General features: G+C 34.1%; 1 pseudogene; it reads left to right on the top strand.

Annotated features, from left to right (window-relative positions):
• The first annotated feature begins 5564 nt into the window (after positions 1-5564).
• On the top strand, positions 5565-5677 carry LOC128283050 (small nucleolar RNA R71; annotated as a pseudogene).
• Positions 5678-22417: the final 16740 nt, after the last annotated feature.

The raw sequence follows: 22417 nt of genomic DNA on the forward strand, positions 1-22417 counted from the left end.
ATTTGGCCAACTAAAAATGACACAAAATTCTAAAGTCAGGGTCCTATACATGCCATAATCAAAATAAATAAATCTAACTATATCAAGTGCTTCGATTGATAGTGTGATCGATGCCTCCGGCAACCGTTGATCCATGAGCTATTTAGGCGGCACTATAAGAAAATGGAAAGAAATAGGGTAAGCATAAAGCTTAGTAAGTTGCATGCAATAAATATAACAACAACTTTGCCATTTATCATCATGCTCATAGTACATAAGTAAGCATAAGCACAACTTACTCATCACTAGCCAATACATTTTACAAAGCATATATTGAGCTCACATCTCATACATTTCAAATAGGTACTTGTACCACTCACAACATGATCATACTTTTATCGTTTAACTTAAACTGTAACTCTCGCCGTTGAACCATTTGAAATACTATCGAGTATTCACTAAGCTTCAAACATAGGGTATAATACCGATGCCATGTCCCAGACAGGGTCTTACACTGACACATCTCGTAGCCGATGCATGTCCTAAACATGTCTTACACTAGCTTACGTCACCAGGCCGATGCATGTCCCAGACATGTCTTACAGTAGCTCTCGTCTCAATGTCGATGCCATGTCCTACACATGGTCTTACACTGGCTCTCATAATGTGGTCAATGCATGTCCCAGACATGTCTTACACTAGCATGCAAATGACCCGAGTGTCATGGCACGAATAACTGATTTATTTCCTAAGGTTCAATGGGAGTTCTAGTATCTCAATATTCATCATACATAATTATTTCCACAAACAAGTGATTTATGCTATATCAAATTAAACACTTATCTCGGTATGCAAAAACGTAGGCTACTCGTCTGGCTTAGTCCACTTGCTTTGCTTTTTCCCAATCTAGGCCCGAATTTTGCAATTATTGATCTATAATGATAAAAATTCACAAATTTAATCCTTTTAATGATCCAGGTACTCAAAAATTTATAATTGGGAAAAATAACCATTTTGCCCCTATACTTTTACAAAGTGACCATTTTACCCTTTACTCCGAAAATCAATTTTTATCAAATTTCTTCATATCTTAAGCCTAGCCGAACCCTTTTTACTCTTATAGAAACCCAAAATTCCCATTATTTCTCACATTTACCATCTAATTTTTCAACTTATGTAAAATGGTCCCTAGTTAGGGCTTTCATGAAAATTTCTTCACAAAAGTTGGTTATTTCTCAACCATAACTCATATTCTTCCATAAAATTTCAGAAATCAGCATGTCTAGTATCATGGAAAAACCCTATAATTTCAACCATTTTACAAAATAGTCCCCTTGTTAGAAAGTTCATGTTACAAGGGGTCCAAAAATGCAAAAATCATTAAGGAAACTATCAAAATCACTTACCTATGAGAATAGAGAGTGGCTGAAATTTTTCAAGCTCTCAAATCCTCCTATGGCTGATATTTTCGGCACTAGAGAAGATAGGAAAGGGATGAGATCACTCTTTTTTTTATTTTATTTTCTTTTTAGTCAAACAAGCTACCAAACTCACCTAGTTGACTTTTTTGACCATTCTTGTCCCCATGGCCGACCTAGCACTCTTTTTAGGCTCTATTAGCACTTTAGAGACCCCCAATTTAATTTCCATGACAATTTAACACCCTTAGATATCAATTTAAGACTTTTAAACTTTATGCAATTTAGTCCTTTTTCGCATTTAAGCTCACAAACGCTAAAATTACCTCGCCAAATTTTTCATGCACTCATATAATAATGCCACAACACATAAAATAATATCAAAAATAATTTCTCTAACCTCAGGTCATTGGTCCCAAAACCACTATTCTGACTAGCCTCAAAATCGGGTTGTTACATCTGCCATGCATCTCCTGATCATTTGATCTACATACTTTTTAAACAAATATGGTTCTTCCCAAAAATAGTACTTCACATAGTGAAGAAACTTTTTATTTTGATGATATGTCTTATCAATCGGCATCAAACCACAAGATAAATAGTTAGCAATATCGACAAACCAAGGGGTATTATGGACATGACTTTCCTTCAGTATGTGTTCATCTGGAAATGTCTCCTGAATTGGTATAAGTGGATAATTCCCTTCTTGTGGCTCCAATCTGGACAAGTGATCTACTACTTGATTTTCTACTCCCTTTCGATCTTGAATTTTTAGATCTAACTCTTAAAGTAGAAGTACCCACCAGATCAGTCTCGGCTTAGCATCTTTTTTGGCAAGTAAATACTTAATTGTTGAGTGGTCCGTATAGACAATCACTTTGGTACCTACAAGATAAGATCGAAACTTTTCAAAAGAAAACACAATAATAAGTAGCTCTTTTTCTGTTACCGTATAATTCAGTTGAGCTCCTGTCAGAGTTCGACTTGCATAGTAGATGGGATGAAAAAATTTGTTCCTTCGCTAGCCCATAACAGCTATTATCATAAAGTCACTTGTCTCACACATCAATTCAAATGGCAAATCCCAGTCCGGTATGACTATTATGGGTGCCGAGACTAACTGAATCTTCAAACTGTTGAAAGCTCTTAAGCACTCCTCATCAAATTTAAACGCTGTGTCCTTCTCCAATAATTTACATAAGGTTTTATGCAACTTTGGAGAAGTCCTTGATGAATCTTTGATAGAAACCGGCATGGCCCAAAGAGCTTCTAACACCCTTTACAGATGTTAGAGGTGGGAGTTTCTCAATAACATCTACCTTTGTTTTATCTACCTCGATTCCATGTCTTGTTATCCGATGCCCTAGAACAATACCTTATCGTACCATGAAATGGCACTTTTCCCAATTGAGTACGAGGTTTGTTTCTTCCCATCTCCTTAGTACCTTGGCTAGATTGGCTAGACAATCATCATATGTATCTCTGAATACTGAAAAATCATTCATAAAAACTTTCAAGTATTTTTCAACCATGTCAGTAAAAATAGATATCATACATCTTTTAAATGTAGCAGTTAAATGTAGCAGGTGCATTACGTAAACCAAATGGCATGCACCTAAATGCAAATATACTGTACGGGCAGGTGAATATTGTCTTGTGTTGATCTTTTGGTGCTATTGTAATCTGATTATACCTTGAGTATCCATCGAGAAAATAGTAATAGTCTCGCCCTATGAGTCTATCCAGTATCTAGTCCAAAAATGGCAAAGGAAAGTGATCTTTCCTAGTCGCCTTGTTCAGCTTCCAATAATTGATGCAAATTCTCCATTTCGTAACCGTTCTAGTCAGTATCAACTTGTTATTCTCATTTTTAATGACCGTGATACCTCCTTTCTTTGGCGCGCACTGGACCAAACTTACCCATGAACTATCTAAGATGGGGTAGATTATACCTGCATCTAACCACTTGATGATTTCTTTCTTGACTACGTCCTTCATGATGGGGTTCAGTCTTCGTTGTTCATCAATCGTCCCTTTTTCACCATCTTCTAGAATAATCTTGTGCATGCATACAGATGGACTAATTTCACGAATATCAGCTTTGGTCCATCCGATAGCCTTCTTGAATTGTTTCAATACCAGGATGAGTTTCTCTTCTTGGTCAGTAGTTAATTCTGCTGAAACAATCACAGGCAGAGTAGAAGAGTTACCTAAATAAACATATTTTAAATGTGAAAGCAGTACCTTAAGTTCTAATTTAGGTGGTTCCTCGATTTATGCTTTTGGTTAGGTATAATCCCTATTCTCTAACTCCAAAGATTCAAAGCAAGATTGCGGATTAAATCCCCTTTGATTAGCTTCTAACAAAGCTAAGTATTCATCCCCCTTTTCATCATTTGGAGGATCTGATGTCAAAATTTGTGCCAATGGGTCCTCAACATAGTTGAGTTCCTTCTCCACGATTAAATCATCTAAATCAGACACTGTAGATCAATCATCAATTATGTCCGCAAATTGCATAGACTTAAAAACGTTAAATGTTACCTGATCATCGTGAACACGCATAGTAAGCTTGATCTTTTGCACATCAATAAAGGTCCTTCCGGTTGGTAAGAACAGTCTTCTTAGGATGATTGGCACCTCTTTGTCTACTTCAAAGTCTAGAATCACAAAGTCAGTAGGAAAGATAAATTTGTCTACACGTACCAATACGTCTTCCATTTTTCCTTTTGGATGTGCTAAGGATCAATCTGCTAATTTAAGTGTAACCGTAGTAAGTCTAAATTCACCTATCCTCAACTTCCTAAATATTGACATGTGTATCAAGTTGATTCTCGCACCCAAGTCACATAGTGCCTTACCACAGTATGTTGCTCCAATGTTGTAAGGTATGGTAAAACATCCAGGATCCTTCAATTTCGAAGGTAGTTTGTCTTGAAGATATGCACTGCATTCCTTCGTTAGGGCTACCGTCTCAAATTCTCCAACCCTTCATTTTTTTTAGACAGGATATCCTTCATGAATTTGATGCAGTTCGGCATTTATTCAAGTGCTTCAACCAACGGGATGTTGATATGAAGTTGCTTGAGTACGTCTAGGAACTTCTTGAATTGAATTTCCTACTTCTGCTTCTGAAGTCTTTGAGGGTATGGTGGTGGAAGTTTCTTTACTGGAACTAATTGATTCATCTTCTGTGGTAATTCTGCATCTAACGAAGTTGTTAGTTGATTAGAATTAGCTGGTTTTGAAGTTACCTTGTCAGACTTTGCAGATTCTGGTTCTTCTGAAACTGGAATTTCAACACTCGGTTGAACGTCCTCTGAGTCTTGAGTATCAGCTGGCTCCTTTTGAACTTCGATGGTGTTGGGCTCTAATGTCTTTCTGTTTCTCAATGTCAATGCTTTACAATGCTCCTCCCCTAGGTTCCTCAGATTCTTTGTATCACTAGGTAAAGCACCTTGTGGTTGGTTACTGAGTTCAGTTGCAAGCTGGCCCATTTGGTTTTCCAGGTTTTTCAATATAGTTGCTTGGCTTGGATTAAGGCATCATTGTTATGCCTTCAACAAATTTTCTAAGCTATTGGATGGTTCATCTTGGGTTGGTTTTTGAACTTGTTGGGGAAAACTAGGTGGCTGGGTCGATCTAGGTTGGGCGTAAGTGTTACTAGTTCCAGCCCTTTGGTTTCTCCAGGAAAAAATTGGATGATTCTGCCATGATGGGTAATAGAAATTGGATTCTAGTCCTTTCCTTCCTCGATTTTGATTCTGGTTACCCATGTAATATACGAATTCTGGGTTCAATGGACATTCTTCAAATAGATGTCTTTCCCTACAATAAACACAGGTTATATTTTCAAATTGATTTGGTGGTTGTGCTACAAAACTATTAGACCCATTAGTAGTAAGATTTTTTAACATTGAGGATATTGATGATACCTGAGATGCGAGTGAAGTAAGAGCGTCTACTTCATGTATTTCAGCAACTCGTCTTCCTGACGCTACTCGATTTGTTGGTTATTAATAATTGTTGCTGGCAATCCTCTCAGTGATTTCATAAGCCTCATTATAAGACTTAAAAAAGAGAGCACCATTAGCAGAAGCATCCACTACCATCCTCGTGTGGGCATTGAGACCATTATAAAATGTCTCAAGTTGAATGCAAAGTAGGATTCCATGATGAGGGCATTTTCGTAATAATTCTTTGTACCTTTCCCATGCCTTATATAAGGACTCATCATCCATTTGTTTTTGTTGGAAGGCAGTGATCTCATTTCTCAACTTAGCATTCTTGCTAGGCAGGAAATACTTCATAAGGAATCTTTCTACTAACACTTGCCATGTGGAAATTGAATTTGGTAGCAATAAGTTCAACCAGGCTCGAGCTCTGTCCCTTAGCAAATACAGGAATAGCTTTAGTCGTAATGCATCTTCGGGTACTCTAGCTAACTTGAAATTATCTCTCACCTCTATAAACAGTATTAAGTGTAGGTGAGGATCTTCGGTAGGCATTCCACTAAATTGGCCCAATGTTTGAAGCATCTGGAACATGACTGGCTTCAGCTCAAACTGTTGTGCCTCAATTTCGAGTCTCCTAATACCCAGATCAAGATCATTAAACACTGGCACTGCATACTGTCTTAAAGATCTATCCCTATCATCAGCAACAAAGATAAGATTTTGAGCAGGGTTTTCTCTGTTTCACTTGATTCAGATTTTCGAAGTTCATCTCTTCGGTCCTTCTCTGACTTGCTTGTCTTCTTCACTGTCAAAAAGTTCGTTCAATCTCAGGGTCTATAGGGAGTAAATCAATAATTTGGTCAATATTCATAAACACCTGAAATAATCACATAAAAATTAATTAAGTTAAAATTTGAATAGAAAAATAAACCAAAATGCAAAACTAACAAATACACAAATAATGACTTTTTAAAATCTCCCCTGGCAACGGTGCCAAAAACTTGGAACGATGGAAATGTGCAAGTGTACACAATAGCAACAAGTAATAAAGTGACAAGTAAATGTCGAGTTATCGTACCCACAGAGACTGTGAGAAGAATTATTTATGAATGCTATATAAAACACTTTGGTGAAGAAAGATTATTTATAAATGCTATTTAAAACACTTTGGTGAAGAAAAATATTTTGTTTGAAGACGGTGATTAAAAACTAAGATTTTAAACTAAGTAAACTAAATAAATAAATCTCAAATGCACGATTTCAAAATATGATTTTAATCAAGATGACATAATTGTGTTAGATCAATTACATTTCTTAACTTAGAATTATTAAACTCATGTTTATATTGTTACGAATAAATTCGCGGCAACTCGATAATTTGCTAACTTATGCACATACATACTTATTAAATCAAAATAATCTCTTGTACATATCCCTATGTCAATTCAAATGATTAATTAAATCTAACAAGCACATAAAAGACTTCGTCAGGCAACAAAGTATCCCTACCTTGAAACAGTTTAATGACAATAATCTTGCAAGTTATGCAAGACAAATGTATCGTCAGATACCATTGATAATTTAACCCTCAGCTACCTTAGATGATTAAACATGCACTGATTAAGTACTGTGTCCATTAATTACAATTTCAATCCATTTAAATAATTAATTCATTAGCTATCTCTCAATTGTAATGCAAGAGTAACTTAGTCATGATTTTACTTAACCAAGCATCTTACCGAGGCCTATAACAACATAAACACAATTTTAACAATTTTAGCAAACGAAGTGCAATCAACCTAACACGAATTAAATTCAGCCTAAATTGATTAAATTAACCATTCCAACAATATAAATATTCATAGATATGTTCATCATAACAACAACAAAAATTAAAGAGATAGGGAACAAGAATCAAATCTAGTGTTTTTCTGTGGCTTAACTCGTTTGCTCCGTTCTTCCTTCTTCGTTGTCCTTGTGGACCAAAGCTGCTACATGTAATTGTTGCTCCAAATGGCTAATGAATGCCCCTTTTCCAATAGGAGAAATCGGCAAGAGAGCAAGAGAATTTTGAATGGAAAAGAAGAGGGAAAGTGGAGAGAAGAGAGAAAAGATGTGAATGTTTGAGGTGTATTTCAAATGATCAGCTTAAGGGGGGTTTTTTATAGCTGAAGAGGGCTGCTACAAATAGCTAAAATTAGTAGCCAAAGAGCCCTTCCTTGGTCAGCCACACATCTGGCGAGTTTGATGATTTCAAACTTGCTAAATTAAGCTTGGGATAAATCTAGAAAACCACCATTTGTGGAGGGATTTGAATGCTATTTGAACAAGTCTTCAAGGACCTCTTTGCAAGCTAAATAATCAGCCAATAAGCTAATTTGGGTCAGCACATGGGGCGGTTTTGGGCTGTCCATTACTTGGAAGGTTCGGTTCACTCAGTTCGGCTCAATTGGACCACTTTTCATAATTTATTAATAATAATTTATTAACCCAAATTAAATTGAATATAAATTAAAATCAATTATATTATGAATTAATACACATAATTTTGGACTGTCTTAGGCTAAAAATTAATTTTCCTTGATACTTCAAATTGCTTCTCGGTTTTGTGCTTCTAGTAGTGTTTGTCGAGCCATTTTTCGCCCTTTGTGCAAATCTGTCGAAAATAACCAAAATTCATCAAAATTAATTAAAATTTATCATGTTCATATTTTAAGTACACTTTAATTATTTTATAAAAATTAATTATTTTCCGACAGGAATTTTCTCAAAACTGCAGAATTTAAGTTAAAAATGGCGCGAAAAAGTGTGTAAATTTTCGTGTTTCCATTTACCGACCCTACAGTAGGTTCACAATCGACTTGGGAATCATTTTAGACAAATGGACTCACACGCCCATGTCGCTTGCCCGTATGGGCCCACACGTCTGTGTGGCCCACACAGCCCAAATTGGCCTTGGCCGTGTGGATCACATGGCCTGGCCCAAAATCGCAGTCCCCTATGTTGGCTCACACGCACGTGTGGCCCATATGGCCCAAATCAGTCTAGCCCTTGTGTCGCATACGGCTTACCTGGCCATGACACAATTGTGTATTGCGCGTATGGCCTGGCCTCGTCGATCACACGCTCGTGTTATGGCACACGACCTACTACACAGGTGACCACATGCCTGTGTGGTGTCGGCACTAGGGTTTTCAGCTTTCGTTGAAACCTCATTTTTTTACGTTTTTGGGTATATACCTAGTTCAATTTCGATGTCGAAACACTCCCTAAGCCTGAAAACCTATCAAAGAAGCATTCAAAATCGATTTAGCAGACTAATTAACGAGTTTTCGATAATAACTTATCAACAGTAGTTCGACTCACCACCGACGAAGACCCTCAGTCAACACCGTTTAAACGAGAAACACGAAATTCACTGATCAGAGCCTCCTCCTACGCCATTAACCGCAGAAGAGAAATATCACTACTCAATCGTTAAGAAATTCATGGCAAAAAAGAAAGGGGACTTTCCGAAATCACGCGGGAGCAATTCTCAATGCAAAAAGAAAGGATGATTTAGGGAAAAATGAACAAGAAAAAGGGAGAGAGCGATTGCAACGGAATTTCGGTAGAGTACAAGCATGAAACTAGAGAATGTCAGAATTTTCTTTGAGAGGGGGAAAAAACTGAAAATTTCAAAAAGATAACGAAAATCTCTTTTGATAATTCCCAAATCCCTTAATTTTCTCTCCACTAATCTCTCGACTATTCAGATGTCTAACACAACTCAAACGCTCTCTCTCAAAGTCAAACAAAAATATTGCCTACGTAGGGATTCGAACACAAGACCTTCAAAAGACTAACACTCCACTTAACCACCAGACCAACAGGCCCATCCTGTTAAGTACTTACAAACTTTTAATTAAAAGCCTACTAGCCAAAAATAAAGGTTAAGATAGAAAAATACTAAAATTTACCAAAGCTAGGGCTTGAAATTGGGACCTCTCACATATACCCAGAACACTTAACCACTGAACCAGATACACAGTTGTGTCACACTTTCACAATAACAAAAATAAGAATTTTGGGGCGTTACAATCGATTCAATACCTAGCTCAAATGAATAGGGTAATTTGCATGTATGCTTGCATGGTAGAGTGTTCATATACTAATAAAGGTTCAAGCCAACAAAGTAATAATCCAAAAAAAAAATATCAAATACACCCAAAAATCAAGATCAAAGTAAAATAAAACTAATATATATACACATAGATAAATTACTAGCTAAGTACATGCCACTAAGAGTCTAAAATTGCATATAAGCTACTTTCATTCTCTTGTAACCTTGCAATGGTGGAGTGGTGATCTGGTTGATGAGCCGATCTTCATAAATTAATTGAGGACCTACATTCAAAAGAAACAACAACGAATAAGCATAATTTCTTAATAATTCAAATAGAAAGTACCATACTTACCTCACTTCTACTGAGCTAGTCGAGAAGACGTTTAACAAAGTTATAAACAAGTAAGAAGGTCATAATATTGAACATGGGAAGTCAAAATCAATAATCAATACATTCACTTTCAAGGGTTCACATACATTATTAGCTCATATTAAACCGAAACAAGCATAGTATCAATATAAGATGTTTCATTGATAAAAATGCAATAATCAAACATATATTGGAATTTTAAAAATTCAAACACTAAGTTTCCACAATTTATGAATTTAATTTTTTTCTCAATATTTCAATAGATGTTAGCCCTTAGTAGCCTTAGTGAAATAGGACTTAGACACACAAGAAATCCATTAAACACACTAGATAGAATATCTTACTATAAGTGTGTTCCAACTAGATGTCGTGTGTGAAATGATATGCAAATTGTGCAAATATACGCGTTGGATCAAGTAATAAAGTAATAAGTGAGATCATCTTCACGGGGATTGGCTAGGTATAAAATGGTGAAGGTATTATAATGAATATGATTAATTTTATGAAAAAAATAATGATAAGAATGCAGTGGTAATTTGAAGGAATAATGATGTGTGTAATATGTGTAACTGATAAATAATGGAAAATGCTATGATAAGATAAGAGTAATAATGCAAATTGAAAATTTGAGAATAATTACGTGAATAATATGCAAACAAACCAGTAAACAACTAAAAATTCTACGAAGAAGATACTACAGCAAAGGATAAAGGGTCTACGTTGTTGATTTGAAAGGTCGGGATTACTAAGAATCTCCCTTTACTGATAGTAATGCCTCGACAAAACCATACTCAATCTACTGCTCAAAAGATTTCTAAAAAGGTATGCTTCTTTCGTGAACAAGACTTTAAGTTACATTGCCTTACACGATATATGTCTATAGGCCTTTAGCATGGTACCGTTTTGTTTTCTTTCCGTATGAACGATGCTCTATGTCTAGAGGCTACTACAAGTATTCGGTCGAACACTTGCTCATATCATTCAATTTCAATCTCATTAACCTAACCTTGTTAGAATTAGATTAATTTAATGAACATGTTGTACATCTATCTATGTCTAGAGTTTGCAAACATACAATTTTGTAAAAAACTATTGAATGAAACAGTGTATTAAAGTAGATCCACATTTCAGTCATTAAAGAAAATAAGAGTTTCATCAAGTAATCCCAACCCTATGAGATTTAGCTCATGGTTGGGCAATTAAAATTCAAATCTAAAGTATCATTCAACATTATTTTCATCAAATCAATTCACGAAGAGCAATCAAGAAATAGCGGAAGAACTTCAGGAAGATAGTTTTTCGCTTATCCAACCCACACACCAGTGATGCATTGTTCTGTGGTGGTTAAGAGGGACTGCTTTCATTTTCCTCTTCCCGTCTCAACTCAGCTGCTACCCTCTATTTTTTTGCCTAAGTTTCTTTTTTCACCCCTTTTAGGGTTTCCTCCTTTAGCTTTTATAATTGTTTTCCCTAGGGAAGTATACGGGTCAATTTGTAATATAGAAGAATGTTACAATAAAACACTTCGAGAAGTATTTCAATGATTGTACTCAAGGGAGGTTGAATTAAACTAAGACTAATTTTCTACACTAATAGGCCTAAATAGTAATAATCCAAAATTATATTACGAAAAACCAAATTAAACGTAATTAATCTAAATAACATAAATTAACTAAAATTAAAGACAGCCAAATAATTAAGCAATAAGAAGATTAACTCACTTCAGTGTTCCTAATTAACATCATAATTCGGGTTTTATTAAATTAGCTATTAATTAACCAGTTATTACCTTTCGGCCTCTAACTAATTAACTAATCGACCAATACACACTTATCTTTCGACCTCACTTTCTTAATCAGGATAAATTATGATTTTCTTGATAAACTTATCTTTCAATCTCATTTATCCTAAATTACTTCTTAGGGTTGTTAATCCTAGGGTTTAATCGCACATAATTTAAGGCAACTAACTCGGATTCAAACCTTAATCCTTCCATTAATTAGTCACACATCTGCTCATTAATCTCCCTAAGGAAACTAGCCACTCATGGATTTAGATGCAATTATCATTAATTTCATATTTAACATACAAAACAATAATTAAATAAGAAAACGTAATAAGAAAATAAATCTTTTTGAATGTTGATTTGCTCGTAGAAGCTGGATTTCCTTTAACAGTCGCGAAGATAACTCCGATTGCAAGTGGAAACGAAAAAATAAATAAATAAAAACTAATTAATTAAAGCTTGGATCCAAATAAAATCCAAGTTAAAGAAAAAAATCTATTTAGGACTAAATTGAAATAAAATAAAAATAGAAAATAAAACCCCTAAAACTAACTAAGTGGATCACTTGGCCAAGCCTCCTAAAATGAGGCTAAACACACCTATTTATAGCAAAAAAATGTTTGACCTAATTAGGTTTAATTAACTACCTCAAATTGATAAATACACATTGTGCAAATTAAAATGCCCTTGATTAATTTAGGTTTGTTTGTCGCCTGGTGTCGCGACACCACAGGACCAGTGTCCCAACATTGCATTTTGATTTTGAATTCTTTGGCTTTGAAGTTCAGTGTTGCGATACCACATCCCAGTGTCGCGACACTGTATTTTGATTTTGAATTCTTTGGCTTTAAAGTTCGGTGTTGCGACACCACATCCTAGTGTCGCAACATTGCCATCATCCTTCATATTCCAAGCCCGAAATCAGTGTTCTGCGCACTCAAGTAGCTTGTTAATTCATCCCTAGGCCCGTATTGGCCTATTAGGTTATCACATGGCTAAAAATTGTGTAAAAACACTTATTTTTCTGAAATTAAACATAAGCTAATAAAAATAAAAAATGTTGTAACACCCTAAAATTGAGCCTAGGAGTTTAAGAGGTATTTTAGGGATTTTAGCTTTAGTGAGCTCAAGAATTTTGTTAGCATGGTATTCTCAAATGTTTTTGTCTATGGAATTTTGAAAATTAAATCAATTTTTGAAAAAGATATTGAAAAGGCTTTCAATTTTGAAATAAGGACTAATTTGTAAAAGGGTCAAAATTTTATGTGTTTATGAAGCAGTTTTACCAAATTTTAAAAATCAACCTAATAACTTCCCACTTATAGCTTATTTTTACAAAAGCTTTCTCTTCATCTTGTTGTGCTATCATTTGCTCTCCTAAGCCTTTTCCAATCAATTTTTGATTTCCAAACTCTAATTTTTTTTTTATTTCCATCAACATCCAAGCCTTAAACCTCCATAAAATATTAAGAAAAACACCCCAAAACACTAGAGAATTTCTCCATTGTCAAGTTTGTGGGATTTCTAGATTTTCAGTAAAAGCTTCATTTTTCTTCCATCGAAGGTAACTGTTCGCCTTTGTATTAGTTTTTAATGTTATTTAGTCTTTAAAATTGAGCTCTTAGCCATTGAATTGCATGTTTTAAATAAAAGCCGAGAATTGGGCCGTTAATGGTGGATTTCAGGATTTTGAGTAAAAATATGGTTTCAAAGTGTTTTTCAATTAGTTTTGATTAAATTAGAAGGTTTCTAAACTTAATTTGAAGATTCGTTAAGTACTTCTTGGTTTTTTAATGAATTTTTATGAAATTGGCTATAAACGTGTCGAAAATTTTGATACCATGATTTGGGTAGTTTTGTGTAGTTTAAAGGTTGAGAATCTATCATAGGTGAATACTTAGATAAAGAGAATTTATTTTAAGCAAAAATATTAAGTATAGACCAAGTTAATTAGAATTCAAGTTTGTTATGTCGAAGGTTTAGGTTACTTGAGAACTTACCTTAGGCTTGTATTTTGATTGGTTGGTGTGAGTCCTTAACTGATTGTTGATTGTATTGTTGTGTGATTTGTTGTGTTGAAGCTTCAGATTTGCTAGGACTATCTACGAGTTAGGAAAGGCTAGTTTGAGCTTTCAGCATTTCAGTGAAAGCGTATTTGGTGAGAGTTTAGAATAACTGCTTGTGGACACGATTTAATGTGTTAATTGGGAATTTAGAAGTAGCCTAAACCCCTACTTTAAATTTCAAGTGTAAACTTTCTCTACTCATGAATTTATATGTGAAAATTTGTTGTGAATTTGTGGATTATAACGCGACATTGTGATATGTGTAATAAGCTTATGATGGTTATTGCAAAAGAGTCAATTGTGGGCATGATATATGTGCCATATGACAGTGACTATGTTGAGCTTTTAATGTGATTATGCAAAGATAAAATGAAGTGAACGGTAAGTAAATGTGTGTGTTGTGACAGCCCTAATTTGACCCTAGTCAGAAAGTGGTTTTGGGATCACAAAACCGAGTCAAAAAAATAATTAAATGTTATATTCTGTGATTATTACATATGAAAGTGCATGTGTGAAAATCTCATGCTTTGATTTTGCCATTTGTGAGTGAAATTATGAAATAGGACCTATGTGAAAATTTTTGAAAATGCTATAGGCAAATTTGTAATGGCCAAATAAATGGTAGTACAAAATAGGAGGATTTGCATGTCAAACTCCCCATTTTTTTGTGTAGTGGCCGGCCATGATGTTAATGGTAGACAACATGTGCAAAATTTTTTATTGAAGTTATGGCATAGGTATGGCACAAATTAATATATGCTATTTTGTGTCATAAAATGTTTAGGAATAAAGAATAATAAGAATAACAAAATGAAAAAAAAAGGAGAAGGTTTGTTCATTCTTGTTCTTCATAGCCAAAATTTAGAGAAAAAGAGAGGAGGAAACTCTTGAAAAATTCAGTCACTAAGAAGGGAGAAGATGCAAGGTAAGTTCATGGTAGTTTGCTTCTATTTTGATGTTCTTGAGTTGTTCTTGATTCTACCTTAACCCATGAAGCATATTTTTGATTTTTGGTTGTGTTGTGAGCATTCAGTCATGAATGGAAATGAAGGAAATGGTTGTTGTTTCATGCTCTTTTGATGAATAATGGAAGATAGGTGAAGTTGAGCCAAACAAATGAGCATGCATGTACATTAGATGCTAAAGGGAAAAAAATCGGCTAACATGTTGTGTGTATTATGGCCGAATGTGAACTTGGATAATATTGAGTAATCTTTGTGCTTTAAAATGATGAAATGGAGATTATACTTAAGTAAAATCATAGATATATGATGATTGATTGGTGATATACATGTTTAAATAACATGCATGCAAGGTATGTGTGAAAGAGCAATTTGGTAATAAATCTACTTGGGACAGCAGCAGTAACGTGACTTTGGAAAATCACCATAAATTGTGGGAGATGAGTTAGAAGCATAGTAACTTATGTAATTAAATCTTAATGAGTCTAGTTTCTTATAAAAGAAACCATGTAAGCAAAAGAATTTTTGATAATGAGATATTTGAAGTGATGTGGGACAGGGTCAGAATGACTTCTAGATCCTCTGTTCTGTTTTTATAAAATCATTATAAATTGTAAAAAAATGGTCCTAAGATGAAATTTATATTCTTAGACTCCTTAATGAGTCTAGTTTCAAATGAAATAAACTAGAATATATTTTGAATTCTGTACAATGAGAAATTTGATTCGTAGTGAAGAGTGGTCAGATTAGTCAAACAGTGGAATAGGGGAAATTTTAAGAAAAATCTGGTATTTATTGGCTAAACCAAAAATTCTTAAAATTTTATGGATAGAAGATATATGAGTCTATTTTCAGGGAAAATTAACGAAGCTTGGTTTGGAGTTTCGTAGCTCCATTTATAAATGATTTAGTGACTGTTGCTCAGGAAGACAGCTTGCAGTGAAATTATGATTATGTGGTAAACATTGACAAAAATTTGTTAATGAGTTGCTTATTGATTTCTTATAAGCTTACTATGATCAGTAGGTGTGAAAGTCGAATGTATATATATATATATATTATATTTTGAAAGTGATGCTTGAATAGTCGAATAATGACTAGTTTAAAATCTTTGAATTTAAGCTCAAGAGCATAGAGGGGCAAATTCGGATAAGGAAAAAAAGAGAGAAAGTAATCGAATAGCTGTTGTAATTGTTCGGTAACATTCAAGGTAAGTTCTTAAGTTTTTAAGCTTGATTACTTTTCATATGCCTAAGAGTTAAATTAATAGGGCAAGGAGAATGTAAATTTTATTTAGTTAATGTGCCGAATATGTAATGATTTAAGGCTATAAGCCGATTATGACTATTATGCTTAAGTTGAATTGGATTTGGAAATTTGATGATTGATGTGAATCGAACATATAAGAAATGTTTCATGTTTACGTTCAACTATGAGACCTTGTGTTAAATCGACAATCGATTTCGTTCAATACATTAAGTTGGTCAGGTATGCGATATGTACTTACGCATATTAAATCGATTGGAATTCAATCATGAATGTGAATTGAGAAGCATAGGTAAAAATGCCTATGTCATATATGTGAGTAAGGGTAAAACCATCGTAAATCATCGATAAGGATGGGCTATGTGCGGAACCATCTTATAATTGCTAATTTGAAAGGTTATGTGCGAATCAGTGAGCAATATGTATATATTAGACAAATTGTGACCTTTTGGTTCTACTTGAATTAAGTTGTGCGATAAACAATTTATGTATATGACTTATAGTCGAATGGTCACTATAGGTTAAGTTTGAATGGTGAAATGGATATGTGATATTTATGTATGACCTTTGAACCGAAATGTAAATGATGGTGTTCATATGGAGCTTATATCTGAATGTAGCAAATGACTACTAATGTGATATGTTGAATGAGATGTATTAATATATGATTAAATATGCATGATATTTGATGTGTATCCGGGTTAAATCTCGCAGGCTTCGTGTTGGTATTATATCCGGGATAAATCCCGCAGGCCTAGTGCTGGTATTATATTCGGGCCTTTGTGCCTAGCAGGCTTCGTGCCGGTGATATGTATTCGGGCATTCGTGCCTCAGCGTGCTTCGTCTTGGTGATGTGTATTCGGCCTTTGTGCTCAGCGTGCTTCGTCGGTGATGTGTATTCAGCCTTCGTGCTAGCGTGCTTCGTCTTGCGATGTGTATTCGGGCCTTCGTGCCTAGTAGGCTTCGTGCCGGTGATGTGTATTTGGGACTTCGTGCCTAGCAGGCGTAATGCCGATGAAATGATATGTTACGTGAATTCGGTGTTCCTTGTAAGATAAGGGTTTAGCCGAATGTTAAAGATGAAATGATAGTGTATTGTATCATGCTTATATGGCCTAATGGCAAGTATAACATGTTGGTAAATATGCAATGTGCTTTTATAATCGAACGATAAGTTTGAAATGAATGTGAGTGAAATGTTATGCCTAAGCTATCAAATGCTAAGTGTGAAAATGAGATGAAAGAAAAGTGTTTAAGATGTATAATTACATACGTTCGAATGATGTTAGTACTTAATTGATATGAATATGTTATATGGAACTTGTTGATTTGATTATTCGAGCCTTTGAGCTTAGTAGACTATAATGCCAGTGAGATACTATTCGGGCTTTCGAGCCTAGCAGGCTATAATGCCGGTGAAATGATATCGGGCCTTGAGCCTAGCAGGCGAAATGCCGGTGATTTGAGAAAAGCCTATGACTAAGGTACCTCGTGTTAGATTGTCAAATGAATACATTTAATACGTTAAGTGGGCCAGGTACATAGTAGGTACTCATATGTGAGTTTGATTTGAAGTGAATCATAAGTGAGTAATATGATACGTACGTGAATAAATGTTAAAACTATACCTATGACCATGATACACCTGGTCAGGGTGTAAAATTATGTGAAAGTATTTGATTTAATTATGTTATATGAATTCAGATTAAGTGTGATAAGAATGCTGAACGTGCATTATGTGCTTGTGTATATTCGGCCAGATGGCAATATCCCTAGAATTTGGCCTCTTAAGAAATTGAAAAATCGAAGTATAATTGTGTTTATTTGTTTGCATTGCTTAAGACTTACTAAGCTTATGAAAGCTTACTCCGTTGTTACATTCCTCTGTTTTATAGATTGTTGACTTCAGTTACCTGCCCGGTTGGAGTTCGCCAGAGATATTATCACACTGTCGAGCTCACGCTATTGGTGTAAGTAAATCCTAGTATTTCGAGTTTATGGCATGTATAGGGTTTTAATGTTGAGTATGTGATATTATAATTTAGCCAAAGGTGTTGGCTAGTGATGTTTTGGGCCTCGTAAGCCCATATATGGGACAGATTGCATGTGAAAAGAATAGTTTTAAATTGATTGAATTTTTTTTTTGGCACGATTTTTGTGTGATTGACTGAGTTTAAGTCGAGTAACACCTCGAACCCTATTCTGGTGAGGGATACGGGTTAGGGGTGTTACATGTGTTAATAACGAATATTTTGGATTTATGAACCTTGAGATCGTTAGATATAATTGGCATGTCATAGGATTGTGAGTACTCACTTATATGTGTTATGTGATTTGGACGTTGAGGCACTGGGACATGTTGGGGAGATAAGGGATGTGAGCTAAGCTTCATTCAACGGGATAGCTATATGCTTCACTTTTTGGGATATTTTTGACTCTATGAGTCTTTTAGTATGTTGGAGATCTATGTATACGATGAGTGGTGATAGAGCCCACTTTTACGTTTCATAGCTCAAGTGTCAAATTATCTACAAATATATTTATGAGTATTGTGATATATGCTTAAATGTTATATGACTATATGTGTAATGTGATATATGCTTAAAAGTGAATGTGATTACTATGTAAATGAACTAGTAAATAATGCATGAGTGAATATAATATGACACTAGAGTTGGAACTGTTGAGGTTGTGTAACACCCCTAACCCGTTTCCATCGCTGGAATGGGTTACGAGATATTACCGAAGCAAATACTTATTCGTAAAATTTCCATGCATTTACTTCTATCATCTTCATTGCGTTAAGTTCATCTTTAATAATGCATAATTCATTATACTCCCATATACAATCCTTATTCGTACATAGCCGGAACACATAGTTAATCATTATCAAGTTCAATCAAAACTATTTCATAAGTTTACATCATATAACAACCATATCATACGATTGCATGTTATGTTCAGACATAACCAGACGACCCATTATGCTATCTCAATTTAGATACTAAGATCATATACAATAGCCACGTTGCAATTAGTCACTTATGTAAATGTACCACCCCAAAAACACATAGTCAAGATTTCTTAGCATTATCAACCCTCAAGCATATGTATAATTTTTTTAGATATATATATATATATCATTCATTAGTAGCATTAAACATTATAGCCAAGACAAATTATACCATGATTAAATATAACCAAATTCAAACTTAGTATTTAAGCCATATTCGCATGGCTAGAATTATACATATCAAAGTTCAAACAAATACATATTAGCCTATACATGCCAAAATGTTCACTTAGACCAACTAAGAAGAGGGTACCAAAATGTTGCAAGCTGGTGTGATGACTTCGACGATGGTCCCGAGCACACAAAATGGATCGAAGAAATCTAAATAAAAGACAAGTAAACACACCAAATGAGTATTCAACTCAGTAAGTCATAAGCAATATAATACATTCCATTGATAAAAGATCATAAGAAAAATAATGTAAGATCTATTACTCCATCCATACCGAACTATGCCATAATTACTTAGATTATTGGTTCAATCTTAAGCCAAGTCCTTCTACCCAATCAAATATCAAAATAACCCAATTGATCTAGATCCATTTCCTCAAAGCATGAAACAATGATGCACTAGATAAATTCATACATATACATTTCATGTCTCAAATTTGATATTTTAGTTAATAGTTCTATCACTTTATTCTTTTCCTGCACATATTATATTATCAACCAAATTCACACACATAGTGCTAATTAAGCTCGCACACATAGTGCCATACTAAACCGCACACATAGTGCCTGAAATTTTCACTCATGCATCGACATTCAAATCTGCACACATAGTGCCATTGAATTCCGCACACATAGTGCCAATGTTAACTCATTATAATAAGGCAATTTACTTAATTCAAATAGCATATAAAATCTGCACACAAAGTGACATTTAATTCTGCACACATAGTGCCAATGTTAACTCATTATAATAAGGCAATTTACTTAATTCAAATAGCATATAAAATCTGCACACAAAGTGACATTTAATTCCGCACACATAGTGCCAATGTTAACTCATTATAATAAGGCAATTTACTTAATTCAAATAGCATATAAAATCTGCACACAAAGTGACATTTAATTCCTCACACATAGTGCCAATGTTAACTCATTATAATATGGCAACTTACTTAATTCAAATAGCATATAGGGTCACATTAATAATATATATATCGCTTCAAAGGAACACCTAACAAAAGGTATTCTTTAATGATTCACTAGTATTATTTATGCACAAACTAATCAACCTTACAAAATGCTTAAGGACTTACCTTGTGTTGGGTAAAATGGTTCCAACTCGGCTACTCGATGTTCTTTGCTTTGCCCGTGCTTGATTCCCCTCCTTTAAGTTCTTGAGCTTAATCAAATAAATTAACTAGTTTAACTGTCATGTTAGATATTTATATCAAAATATTAATGAATTTATATCATAAGAAACACATGGTAAAATTTTATCTTTCTACCTTATGCTTTTGAGCTATTCGGCTAATAACCATATAATATCACCTTACTATCAATAATCCAATTACACATACATATATAACACATATATATTTGTATATACGGCAACCACCCTTGCTAATTTCTCACATATATAGTCTAATAATTTTCATTACATTTTACAACCGTAATTGTTCAAGACATTAAAACTTCAACAAATATTCATCTATTACCTCGAGGCCGAATGCATCGTCACTTCTCAACATAACATTATCTCAAATAGGTTTACATTCAAATATATATATAATCATGAATCAAACTCAACTTATAAGCCAACATCACTCATTTAGTCGATTATATATAATCAAAGGTAATATCACAAATGGGCATACCTATATAGCCGAATGTGCAAAAATTAAATTCAACATCACCTATGTACTTAATTAGATGGCCGAATATACAATATCAATTATAATATCATTTTAATTCATTTACACACATAGTTTCATCTCATGAACACTTGACCGAATTTTTCCTAAACTAGCATAGCTTCACATCTATTTATAACATCATATAAATCCACATATATCTACATATCTATCCTAATTTTCTTTCACATTTCTACTATTTCTGTTCACAACATCAAAAGCACCGTACTCTTAGCATTTACCTCCCTCTAACCGTATGCCATTTAGTCACCTATTTAGGTAGAAAATTAACATATGGGATATAATAAGACATTGGCTACTAACTAGATTTTCACAAAATTTTAATAAAATTAACATGAGTCCTACCTTAATCAACCCCTTAGGATGGCCGAATGTCTTAGAAAATTCCTCCTTCTTTCCCTAGATTACGGCATTTGCAAGAGGAAGAAGATGAATACTTTCTCTCCCTTTCTTATTTTATTCAACTTTTTTCCTATTAATTCCTTTCTTTAATTTATTTTAACCATTAACTAATATAAAAAAATTACAATAAAATTCAACTTAGTGGAAGAAGCATCATTGCTTGGCCGGCCACTACTTGAATTTTGGGCAATTTGACATGCAAACCCAAGCTTTCTAACCTTGTTGTTATTTGATCCTTACAATTTACCTATCATCTTTTCTAAGTTTCTCAACTAAGTCCTTTCAAGAAAATTCACATTCCTAAGACTAAATTAAAACATTAAATTTTCATACACACACTATCACACATTAAATATATGCAATAAAAATTAAAGTAATTTTTTATGACTCGGTTTTGTGGTCCCGAAACGACATTCTGACTAGGGTCAAATTAGGACTGTCACAGGTTGTGCTATATAGTTGTTTCGTTAAGGCTTGATGAATTGTTTACATGGTAGTTGTTCTGGGCATTCATTGAGTTTGCATAGCTCACCCACTCCTTTTAATCCATTGCATATTAGTAGCATTCCAGTGTGAGCAGTGTGGTTCCGAGGGGTGATCCAAGCAAGTATCTTACATTAATTTGTAGGTGTTTATTTATCCATTCATGTTTTGGGAAAAAGGTAATGTGGTAGAACTATTGCATAAATTTTGCCATGATGTTTTGGTTATTTTCATAGCTTACCAATTCTTAAGAATTATGGATACTATTCTTCTTACTTTGCTTGGTTACTTGGATTGTTTTTGATGATTAAATTGTTATTGTGGTTATTTTGATGTTTATTTGACGAGGTATTTGTTACATGTTGAATGATTTATGGTTGGTATGGATTATTTTCCTTATTATGATGTATTTTTAGTGTCTGGAGCAGAGGTATCGATATTCGAGTTTCAAAAATGATACCTCTATGTTATTTCATTGTGTAAGAAGTTAGTATTGTAATTTGGTATCGATACCTTATCAAGAGTATCAATACTCGAGGTAAAATTACCGATACTTCTTGAAAGGTACTGATAATTTCTAGGATTTGATTTTTAAATAAGAAAAAAAATGTTGTTTTGGTACCGATTTTATAATTGGTATCAATACCGTGTAAGGAAAATATCGATAC

The sequence above is a fragment of the Gossypium arboreum genome, chromosome 10 (genome assembly GCF_025698485.1).
Source record: "Gossypium arboreum isolate Shixiya-1 chromosome 10, ASM2569848v2, whole genome shotgun sequence".
Taxonomy (NCBI): domain Eukaryota; kingdom Viridiplantae; phylum Streptophyta; class Magnoliopsida; order Malvales; family Malvaceae; genus Gossypium; species Gossypium arboreum.